The sequence below is a fragment of the Rhinopithecus roxellana genome, chromosome 12 (genome assembly GCF_007565055.1).
Source record: "Rhinopithecus roxellana isolate Shanxi Qingling chromosome 12, ASM756505v1, whole genome shotgun sequence".
Lineage (NCBI taxonomy): Eukaryota > Metazoa > Chordata > Mammalia > Primates > Cercopithecidae > Rhinopithecus > Rhinopithecus roxellana.
This window is the reverse complement of record NC_044560.1, coordinates 127128753-127140631: the sequence shown is the minus strand read 5'-3', so window position 1 is coordinate 127140631 and position 11879 is coordinate 127128753. Positions and strand designations below refer to the sequence as shown.

General features: G+C 44.2%; 1 pseudogene; it reads right to left on the bottom strand.

Annotated features, from left to right (window-relative positions):
• Positions 1 to 5694: 5694 nt before the first annotated feature.
• LOC104657161 lies at positions 5695 to 6066 on the bottom strand (annotated as a pseudogene).
• Between the last annotated feature and the right edge of the window lie 5813 nt (positions 6067 to 11879).

The window sequence follows — 11879 nt, the reverse complement described above, 5'->3', positions numbered from 1 at the left end:
CCAATTCTGTGAAGAAACTCATTGGTAGCTTGATGGGGATGGCATTGAATCTATAAATAACCTTGGGCAGTATGGCCATTTTCACGATATTGATTCTTCCTATCCATGAGCATGGTATGTTCTTCCATTTGTTTGTGACCTCTTTTATTTCACTGAGCAGTGGTTTGTAGTTCTCCTTGAAGAGGTCCTTTACATCCCTTGTAAGTTGGATTCCTAGGTATTTTATTCTCTTTGAAGCAATTGTGAATGGAAGTTCATTCATGATTTGGCTCTCTGTTTGTGTGTTACTGGTGTATAAGAATGCTTGTGATTTTTGCACATTAATTTTGTATCCTGAGACTTTGCTGAAGTTGCTTATCAGCTTAAGGAGATTTTAGACTGAGACAATGGGGTTTTCTAAATATACAATCATGTCATCTGCAAACAGGGACAATTTGACTTCTTCTTTTCCTAACTGAATACCCTTGATTTCTTTCTCTTGCCTGATTGCCCTAGCCAGAACTTCCAACACTATGTTGAATAGGAGTGGTGAGAGAGGGCATCCCTGTCTTGTGCCAGTTTTCAAAGGGAATTTTTCCAGTTTTTGCCCATTCAGTATGATATTAGCTGTGGGTTTGTCATAAATAGCTCTTATTATTTTGAGGTACGTTCCATCAGTACCGAATTTATTGAGCGTTTTTAGCATGAAGGGCTGTTGAATTTTGTCAAAAGCCTTTTCTGATCTATTGAGATAATCATGTGGTTCTTGTCTTTGGTTCTGTTTATATGCTGGATTACGTTTATTGATTTGCGAATGTTGAACCAGCCTTGCATCCCAGGGATGAAGCCCACTTGATCATGGTGGATAAGCTTTTTGATGTGCTGCTGAATCCGGTTTGCCAGTATTTTATTGAGGATTTTTGCATCGATGTTCATCAGGGATATTGGTCTAAAATTCTCTTTTTTGGTTGTGTCTCTGCAAGGCTTTGGTATCAGGATGATGTTGGCCTCATAAAATGAGTTAGGGAGGATTCCCTCTTTTTCTATTGATTGAAATAGTTTCAGAAGGAATGGTACCAGCTCCTCCTTGTACCTCTGGTAGAATTCAGCTGTGAATCCATCTGGCCCCGGACTTTTTTTGGTGGGTAGGCTATTAATTATTGCCTCAATTTCAGAGCCTGCTATTGGTCTATTCAGGGATTCAACTTCTTCCTGGTTTAGTCTTGGGAGAGTGTAAGTGTCCAGGAAATTATCCATTTCTTGTAGATTTTCTAGTTGATTTGCATACAGGTGTTTATAGTATTCTCTGATGGTAGTTTGTATTTCTGTGGGGTCGGTAGTGATATCCCCTTTATCTTTTTTTTTTTTTTTTTTTTTTTCTTTTGAGACGGAGTCTCGCTCTGTCGCCCAGGCTGGAATGCAGTGGCCGGATCTCAGCTCACTGCAAGCTCCGCCTCCCGGGTTCACGCCATTCTCCTGCCTCAGCCTCCCGAGTAGCTGGGACTACAGGCGCCGCCACCTCGCCCGGCTAGTATTTTGTATTTTTTTAGTAGAGACGGGGTTTCACTGTGTTCGCCAGGATGGTCTCGATCTCCTGACCTTGTGATCCGCCCGTCTCGGCCTCCCAAAGTGCTGGGATTACAGGCTTGAGCCACCGCGCCCGGCCCCCTTTATCATTTTTTATTGCGTGTATTTGATTCCTCTCTCTTTTCTTCTTTATTAGTCTTGCTAGTGGTCTGTCAATTTTGTTGATCTTTTCAAAAAACCAACTCCTGGATTCATTGATTTTTTGGAGCGTTTTTTGTGTCTCTATCTCCTTCAGTTCTGCTCTGATCTTAGTTATTTCTTGCCTTCTGCTAGCTTTTGAATGTGTTTGCTCTTGCCTCTCTAGTTCTTTTAATTGTGATGTTAGAGTGTCAATTTTAGATCTTTCCTGCTTTCTCTTGTGGGCATTTAGTGCTATAATTTTCCCTCTACACACTGCTTTAAATGTGTCCCAGAGATTCTGGTATGTTGTATCTTTGTTCTCATTGGTTTCAAAGAGCATCTTTATTTCTGCCTTCATTTCGTTATGTACCCAGTAGTCATTCAGGAGCAGGTTGTTCAGTTTCCATGTAGTTGAGTGGTTTTGATTGAGTTTCTTAGTCCTGAGTTCTAGTTTGATTGCACTGTGGTCTGAGAGACAGTTTGTTATAATTTCTGTTCTTTTACATTTGCTGAGGAGTGCTTTACTTCCAATTATGTGGTCAATTTTGGAATAAGTGTGATGTGGTGCTGAGAAGAATGTATATTCTGTTGATTTGGGGTGGAGAGTTCTATAGATGTCTATTAGGTCCGCTTGGTGCAGAGATGAGTTCAATTCCTGGATATCCTTGTTAACTTTCTGTCTCGTTGATCTGTCTAATGTTGACAGTGGAGTGTTGAAGGCTCCCATTATTATTGTATGGGAGTCTAAGTCTCTTTGTAAGTCTCTAAGGACTTGCTTTATGAATCTGGGTGCTCCTGTATTGGGTGCATATATATTTAGGATAGTTAGCTCTTCCTGTTGAATTGATCCCTTCACCATTATGTAATGGCCTTCTTTGTCTCTTTTGATCTTTGATGTTTAAAGTCTGTTTTATCAGAGACTAGGATTGCAACCCCTGCTTTTTTTTGTTCTCCATTTGCTTGGTAGATCTTCCTCCGTCCCTTTATTTTGAGCCTATGTATGTCTCTGCATGTGAGATGGGTCTCCTGAATACAGCAGACTGATGGGTCTTGACTCTTTATCCAGTTTGCCAGTCTGTGTCTTTTAATTGGAGCATTTAGTCCATTTACATTTAAGGTTAATATTGTTATGTGTGAACTTGATCCTGCCATTATAATATTAACTGGTTATTTTGCTCATTAGTTGATGTAATTTCTTCCTAGCCTCGATGGTCTTTACATTTTGGCATGTTTTTGCAATGGCTGGTACCGGTTGTTCCTTTCCATGGTTAGTGCTTCCTTCAGGGTCTCTTGTAAGGCGGGCCTGGTGGTGAGAAAATCTCTAAGCATTTGCTTATCTGTAAAGGATTTTATTTCTCCTTCACTTATGAAACTTAGTTTGGCTGGATATGAAATTCTGGGTTGAAAATTCTTTTCTTTAAGAACGTTGAATATTGGCCCCCACTCTCTTCTGGCATGTAGAGTTTCTGCTGAGAGATCTGCTGTTAGTCTGATGGGCTTCCCTTTGTGGGTAACCCGACCTTTCTCTCTGGCTGCCCTTAAGATTTTTTCCTTCATTTCAACTTTGGTGAATCTGGCAATTATGTGTCTTGGAGTTGCTCTTCTCGAGGAGTATCTTTGTGGTGTTCTCTGTATTTCCTGAATTTGAATGTTGGCCTGCCCTACTAGGTTGGGGAAGTTCTCCTGGATGATATCCTGAAGAGTGTTTTCCAACTTGGTTCCATTTTCCCCCTCACTTTCAGGCACCCCAATCAGACGTAGATTTGGTCTTTTTACATAATCCCATACTTATTGCAGGCTTTGTTCATTTCTTTTTCTTCTTTTTTCTTTTGGTTTCTCTTCTCGCTTCATTTCATTCATTTGATCCTCAATCGCTGATACTCTTTCTTTCAGTTGATCGAATCAGTTACTGAAACTTGTGCATTTGTCACGTATTTCTCGTGTCATGGTTTTCATCTCTGTCATTTTGTTTATGACCTTCTCTGCATTAATTAGTCTAGCTATCAATTCTTCCACTCTTTTTTCAAGATTTTTAGTTTCTTTGTGCTGGGTACGTAATTCCTCCTTTAGCTCTGAGAAGTTTGATGGACTGAAGCCTTCTTCTCTCATCTCGTCAAAGTCATTCTCTGACCAGCTTTGATCCGTTGCTGGTGATGGGCTGCGCTCCTTTGCAGGGGGAGATGCACTCTTATTTTTTGAATTTCCAGCTTTTCTGCCCTGCTTTTTCCCTATCTTCGTGGTTTTATCTGTCTCTGGTCTTTGATGATGGTGATGTACTGATGGGGTTTTGGTATAGGTGTCCTTCCTGTTTGATAGTTTTCCTTCTGACAGTCAGGACCCTCAGCTGTAGGTCTGTTGGAGATTGCTTGAGGTCCACTCCAGACCCTGTTTGCCTGGGTATCAGCAGCAGAGGTTGCGGAAAATAGAATATTGCTGAACAGCGAGTGTACCTGTCTGATTCTTGCTTTGGAAGCTTCCTCTCAGGGGTGTACTCCACTCTGTGAGGTGTGGGGTGTCAGACTGCCCCTAGTGGGGGATGTCTCCCAGTTAGGCTACTCAGGGGTCAGGGACCCGCTTGAGCAGGCAGTCTGTCCCTTCTCAGATCTCAACCTCCATGTTGGGAGATCCACTGCTCTCTTCAAAGCTGTCAGACAGAGTCGTTTGCGTCTGCAGAGGTTCTGCTGCTTTTTTGTTATTGTTTTTTATCTGTGCCCTGTCCCCAGAGGTAGAGTCTACAGAGACAGGCAGGTTTCCTTGAGCTGCTGTGAGCTCCACCCAGTTCAAGCTTCCCAGCGGCTTTGTTTACCTACTTAAGCCTCAGCAATGGTGGGCACCCCTCCCCCAGCCTTGCTGCTGCCGTTTCGGTTAGATCGCAAACTGCTGCGTTAGCAATGAGGGAGGCTCCGTGGGCGTGGGACCCTACCGGCCAGGTGTGGGATATATTCTCCTGGTGTGCCCGTTTGCTTGAAGCGTAGTATTGGGGTGGGAGTTACCCGATTTTCCAGGTGTTGTGTGTCTCAGTTCCCCTGGCTAGGAAAAGGGATTCCCTTCCCCCTTGCGCTTCCCAGGTGAGGTGATGCGTCGCCCTGCTTCAGCTCTCGCTGGTCGGGCTGCAGCAGCTGACCAGCACTGATTGTCCGGCACTCCCTAGTGAGATGACCCCAGTACCTCAGTTGAAAATGCAGAAATCACCGGTCTTCTGTGTCGCTCGCGCTGGGAGTTGGAGACTGGAGCTGTTCCTATTCGGCCATCTTGCTCCACGCCCCCCGCCCCCCCAACTTGCTACTATTTTGAAAGCATGTGACCTTATAGATTTGTGAGATGTGAGAAGTGTTGAGTAATCTTTTTTTTTTTTTTTTTTTTTTTTTTTTTGAGGTGGAGTCTCACTCTGTAGCCCGGACTGGAGTGCAGTGGCCGGATCTCAGCTCACTGCAAGCTCCACCTCCCGGGTTTACGCCATTCTCCTGCCTCAGCCTCCTGAGGAGCTGGGACTACAGGCATAAACCATACTAAAATGCTTTTCAATAAATAAAAGGAACCATTTTAAATACAGGGAATTATAATTAGATTGGCATCATTAAGGCCAAAACTCTAGACATTGCTACCTTATTTATCTTCAACCCTTGCCTTTAAGAGGCAAATGAACACAAAACACTGGTGAATCTTGCTTGGTTCTGAGATGGTGAAGGAATTTCCCCAGTATTTAAATATATTCACATAACCAGCTATATAAATCTAAATATAAAACCAATCTCTAGTAAGTTTTAAGATGACATTCACCATCTTTGCGAAAAGTTGAACATTACTAACAAAGTCTAATCATATCTTTAGAAGGGGTAAACAGTGATAGCATTTCCTGAATTGGAATTGCTATTAAAATTCAAAAACTGAACATACTCATTTAACCACAAGCCAGTCTTAGTTTTAAATCAGGACTGCCCAACAAAATATTCTGTCAGTCATTCATAATCTGAATTCTGGTGTATGAGATCTATTAAAGTACGGTACACATAAAAAAGTCATGAGACATTTGTTTTGTAATAAATAAGGCAGTGGCCAATTATTACTCATTAGTAGCTTTTTTGAGATAAGCTATCAAGTCTGCCCTTTCTTCCTTCTTCTTAATGCCGACAAAGTCATTTTTGTTCTAGGGATGTACTTCTTGGGATTCTCCAAATACTCCATCAGTGTATCCTCTCCCCAGGTGATGCCTTTGTTCTTATTGGTGGCTGTGTAAGAGTATCCAGGGGCCTGACCTGTCTTCTGCCTGAAGAGACCGTGGAGATTTGGCCCAGTCTTGTGCTTGCCTTCCTTTTCAATGGTGTGGCACTGGGAACACTTCATAATAAAAATCTTCTTGCCTTTCTCAACATCACCCATATTTAATTCTCTTTTTAGTCGCTGGCGCAATGAAGATTCCCGCTCTGAAGCAGGACGTCCCCACTCTCTCGTAAGTGGAACACTTAAAGGAGACTGAGAAGAGATAGCCAGTGAGGCTGGGGAGATCAGCACACCTAGGAACATTCTAGCAGAAAATGTTGGTGCTCCACAGAACTCCCCACACCTCACTTAATGTGCTTTCAAAAGCACTCCTGGATCTTCTTTGGTGAATGGCTCTTAGGCTACTGGGAATTAGCACTAGCCCATTAACACAGACAGCCAGAGGTGTCTGGGAGTTTACAATGATTGTTGGATGTTGGAATGGGGAAAGTGAAAGCCCAACCCCCTTGCCTTGAGTTGGGATGATGTACACTTCAGACTTCCCCTTCAGGATCAGGCTCAAATCTACCCTCTGCTGGACTTTTGCCTAAGAACATAGCCTTATTTGGCTCCTCCTTCTTGTTCTGCTTTCTTTACTCCCTCACTGGTTTCTCTTAGAAACATTTCCTTAATAAATCACTTGCATATGAATCTCCATGTCAGGGTCTGCTCTGAAGAAGCCAACCTATGACCCATACAGGGGTACAGACATTGACATATAAATGGGAATACAAACTGTATACATGGGTACAGACGTTGACATATAAACGGGAATGCAAACTGTGTTCATGCCCCAGTGCAGGAACTCAGAAACACGTCTGTCCCTTTTTCCTGTTCTCGGGCTGTGAACAGACACAGAAGACCATGAATCCTACCTCCTAGGACCCCAGTAAGAATTGGCCAATCCCATGAAGCTGAGCTGAACTTGTTCTGCCTCCATCCATGAGTGATTTGTTGTAATTTTCTCCATCTTTAGGGCCCTTTTACATCAGTTCTCTCAGTGGGCCTCCAAAACATCCTACAATAAAGGCAGAGAAGGTATCAACTTCACTTATTAGATGAAGAAACTAAAGCTCTGAATGGCTGTGTGACTTACCTGAGGCCACACACCTCCCCTAGTTTTCTTGATGTCATCGTCTGATTTTCTCCACCATGCTGCTCCTCTGTGAGCTACTGGATCTATAAATAAACATGGGGAAAATGTTCATAGCTTTGTGCTACAAGATGAAGATGAGTAGTACAAGGGAGTAAATGGATCCCTGTATAGAAATTCAGTGCATCCAACAAGAGACAAAGGTGGCTGGGAGTTAGTGTCAGGGCTACACAGAATGCCTATGTGGTAGACAGAAAATAATAGGAGGTACTGAGGTTGAAGAAAATGATGTGTTCTCCAGGATCTTGTCCAGAGGAAGTGCAAGAGTGTCCCTCAAATCACACCTTGCATCCAGTGCGGAGTGTTGGGGGAAATTGGAAAATTGCAAAGGGAATGAAGCCATGTGCTCAACATGATGATACAAAAAAGGGACGTTGAAATGAAGTTACTCATGCCCTTCTGGACACAGTTTTGACATCACCTTTTCTGGAAGATGTTCCCTGGCACATCCACCCCTCCCAGCCCCAGACTGGAAAGGAGGCACTGTCCTGTGTTCTTCTTTCCTGTTTTCCTCTGTCATAACTCTTAATAGTTGGTAGAATAATTTCAATTTAATGTTTTCCAGAGAAGACTATGGAATTCTTGAGCAGAGACTAGGTCTAAGTCATTCATGAATCCCACTGCCATGATCACAAACAGTCATGATCCTGACTACAGTTTAGCCTGGTCTTGGCCAAAGTCTCGTCCTGGACCTCAGGTCTTAAGTGTCCTAATCTTGGCCACAGACTGAGTGATCCTGGCCTCAACCTGAGCTCTGATTCTGGCCACAGACTGAACCTTAAACCTGATCATTCTCTGAACCTCAATCTTGGTCACAGCCTGAGCCCTGATCTTGGTCCATGCTGAGGACTGGTCCTGGCTATAGATTGAGTCATACACTTGGCCCTGAACTAGTCATAGACTAAATCTGGACCCATCTAATATACTCATCATCTCACAAGGGTCCCAGAGTGCCACTCTCTTGATATTTAAACAACCTGTTGCTCACGTGTTTCTTATCTCAGCCTCACACATATTAGACCTTGAGCACTCCCAGGACACATCTTCCCCCAGAGGCTGGCATAGTGTGGGGCCTCTACAGGCTTGCTGAGTGACCACACTCTGATGAGGATGTGTTCACAGTGGCTGCAGTAGGGTAGAAACAGGAACTCCTAAGATCCGATCACAGAAGAACCTCTTGACTGCCTCTACCTTGGCCATCTCTGTGATCAAAGCACATTTGAGAAAAAATTTGCCTTTTTACATGCAACACAGCAGAATTCCAGGTAACAGAATCTGCTTTTCCTTAATTAAGAGTCTGCCAGAAGTGGGAGAACAGTTGGGAACTTGAGGACAAAGAACATGAGAAGGAGAACTTTTGCCTTCCCAGGCAGAAAATTAATTATAAAATCAGATTGTGTTACCAGAATTGTTTATATCTGTGTTTTAAGGAATTTGCCATCTTCTGAATCTAATAAATGGAGCAGTCAGAGCTTGACTGCTACAACAGTTTTTAATTTGTTTGGAAATTAGTCCAAATAATGAAGAAATGCTTTTCAATACAACATGAAGGCAATACAATTGGCACATCTCCTTTTAAACAACAACACAGTTCTCAACATTGAATAATTAAAGAAAAGCATCAGTCAGAAACAGGTTGCGAACTTCTGATTTGAAGGAATGCTACTTCTAAGGGTATACTAATACCTATCAAAACTCCATACTTGAGCACTTTCTTTGTCTGTATCATTTTTGCCCTTCAAAATAGACCTGAGGATGTAGTAGGTAACTTTGCCTTCCATTTCAGAGAGAGGAACCCCTGGCTCAGGAGAATGGAGTCACTTGCCCAGGGTCATCCACCTGAGCTGGTGCCCTTTGCACTCCCCATGCTGCTTCTCTCTGGGTTTGGTAAAGGTTTTTTGTTTTTACAAGAAACAAGTAAGTGGCTTTGTGTTTCAACTTGTGAGTTTTTTTAAATGGGCAAACCAGTCTGATGTGTTAATGATAACTGATGATGTAGACAAAGTCCGTACATTACAGCCACATAGCCCATTTTCACGTAGAACTGCATACCTGCCCCAGTTTGACCACCACCCACCCACTATATGATCTTGTACATGTCGCCTTTCCTCTCTGAGCCTCCATTCTTCCTCAGTAAGTGGGGGTAATGTCTACCTCACTGATTTGAATGAAAAGTAAAGATTATGTTGGTATGTTAATGAGCAATTGTGAATTAGTGGTTGTGAGTGTTAAACCCTGGACAAAACCACAGTGGTATTATGGCACCTAGAACAATGCTGGGTGTCTGGTAAGTCCCTGAGCTATGTTTTGTGAGGTTGCTCCATGCCCATCCTCAGGGTGAGATGTAGTCCTCAGGGTACAGGAGCCACAGAACAACATTCCTCAATGGGAGACTGAGCTTTGAGAGATACCTTCTCAAACTCACCACCCAAGAAAGGAGAGTCTTTTCTTCGTTCCCTGCTCCAAGAATTTTCCCACTGGCAGGTGGATTGGGGGATGGCCTGGTGGGCAGGGTTCCTTACTGAAATTAATTTTAATTTGTTTTATAGTCCTTAGAGGTGGACTACATTTTAGAAAACGAAGAGCAAGGGGAAGGGCTTTTAGGGAGAAGCTGCACCAGAGGAAAGGTGCAGAGGTGCAGAGGTACAGGGAGTCAGGAGGGCAAGGCTGGGGAGGTGGGTGGGAACAATGTCAGGCTAAGGAAGCAGATTTGTTCTTCTGAAAATTGGGAGCCATTGAAGTTTGAGGGAGAGAAGTAGCATTTACTGATTTTCTGTTAGGTGCTTTACATATGGCAGCCATTTAACCCTGTGAAGGTAGGTATCATCATGCCCATTGTACAGACTGAGAAGCTAAAATTTTAAAAAACAAGTAAATGAATATAGTCACACAGCTAGGAAGGGTGAGCACCAGGATTTGAGGTCAGCTCAAATGAATTCCAAAGCCTTGTTCTTTCCAGCACAACTTGCATAGTGTGACCACTGGGAAACTGTAGGTCACATACCTGGGAGTGGGGGCCATGGCGGGTTGTGCAGAAGGGGAGACCAGAACTACCAGCTTCTAATTTCCTCTGTTCTTCCCAACAGGAGGCTTAGAGGCCTCCAATACTAGGAGTACAAGGCAGTATCCTCCCTTCCTTCCTTTCTCTAATCTTCTCACTCCTGCTGCTGTACTGGCTTCCTTCCCCCTCCCCATTATCCAGCCTTTTATCGCTTTCCAAGATGTCTAGGGACAGCCTTCAGTGACTGGCTGTGTCCTGATAAATAATTTGCATGCACAACACACAGCTGAGTAATGGTGGAACTGGGCTGGGATCCAGGAAGTTAGAGCTTTTTGCATTGTACTGTTCTTGTGCCAAACATTGTGCCCAGCCCATAGTAAGTGCTCAATGAATAATAACCCTTTTGCTGCAGGAGCTAATGTCCATCACACTGGAGGGTCAGATTTTTAGAGCCTGAAGATGCATTTGCCCACACTTCCCTTTGGAAGCAACTCTTGTCACTGGTCAGATTTCAGCCTTTTCCAGAAGTAGGAGGACTAAGGCTTCCCAGTGTCTGTAGCTTAGGCTGGGGAGGCTGTGGCCAAAGGGTCTGGCCCCCATAGAAAGAGGTGGCCCAGCCTCAGCTCCAGCAGCCTCTCCAAAGAGTGAGGCTCTGGCTGCTTTGCATGCAGGATGAAGGCTCCTCTGGTCAATTTGCTTTCACTAATGTCAGGCCCCCGCGGCGCTGTCGTTGGTTGCATAGCAACTGGCCGAGCAGCACGGCAGAGGTGGCCATGCATAAAAGATGACACATGATGGTGGGGCACGGGGTGACGATTTGCAAATTTAGATACAGTCGCAGCAGGAATATGAACTGGGCACTGACAGGCATGGGGGTGGGTGGCTCTCTTTGTCTCCTCCCATCTCATTCAGAAAGCCAGGTTCCCACTGTATTTACAGAGGTCTGGGGAAAGGGAGCAGAAGTGGGGAAGTGCAGCTTGACTTCAATCCCCAGAAAGCCAGGGGCTGAGCTGAAGGGGAAAAAGGGAAGTAAACAGTATGGGCAGCACGGACAAACAGAGGCCTCAGGGTGCCCTGAGGACTCCTCCCAGGCAAACTGCCTTTCCCACAGATTCCTCCAACCTTGTGGAAGGCTGATGAAAGCAGCTGGTCTGAACACCCCTCCTCTGCCAGTGGGTCTTCTCTTCGCCTCTCCTGACAGCTGCAGGGAGAAGACATGTGCTGGACTTGGAGTCTTCAGGCCTGGGTTTAAGTTCTAGTTCTGCCATTTCCTGATATTGGGTACTGCAGCACGTGACTTTAAATCACATTCAATTTAATCTAACTAATACCAATTAAGCACCTACTATGAGCAAGGCGCTGACCTAGGGGCTGGGGACACGACCTTATAAAATACAGTCCCTGTCCTTGAGGAGCTCTCAGTGTTGCAGGAAAAACCAGATATTCAAATGATAAGATTATACTTTAATGCACTGAATGCAAAAATAGCAGGCTAGGGAGGGGGCAACTTCTGCTCTGAGTTTTAAAGGTAATATAGGGACTGGCTAGGAAGGCAAGGAATGGAGGGGAGTGTCCCAGGCAAAGGAAACAACAAAGGCACATGGGTGAGAACCAGAATGTATTCTCAGCAGGAGGTGAAGGGAACTTAAAGGTGTTGATGTGTCCAGAGAGTAAAATTTACTGCCTCAGCCTCAATGAGAACACACCTGGGAATCTCCTAAGGTCCTCACAGATGCTTGGTTTATCCTTGTGCCCACCTGCCACCCTCACCATATGAAG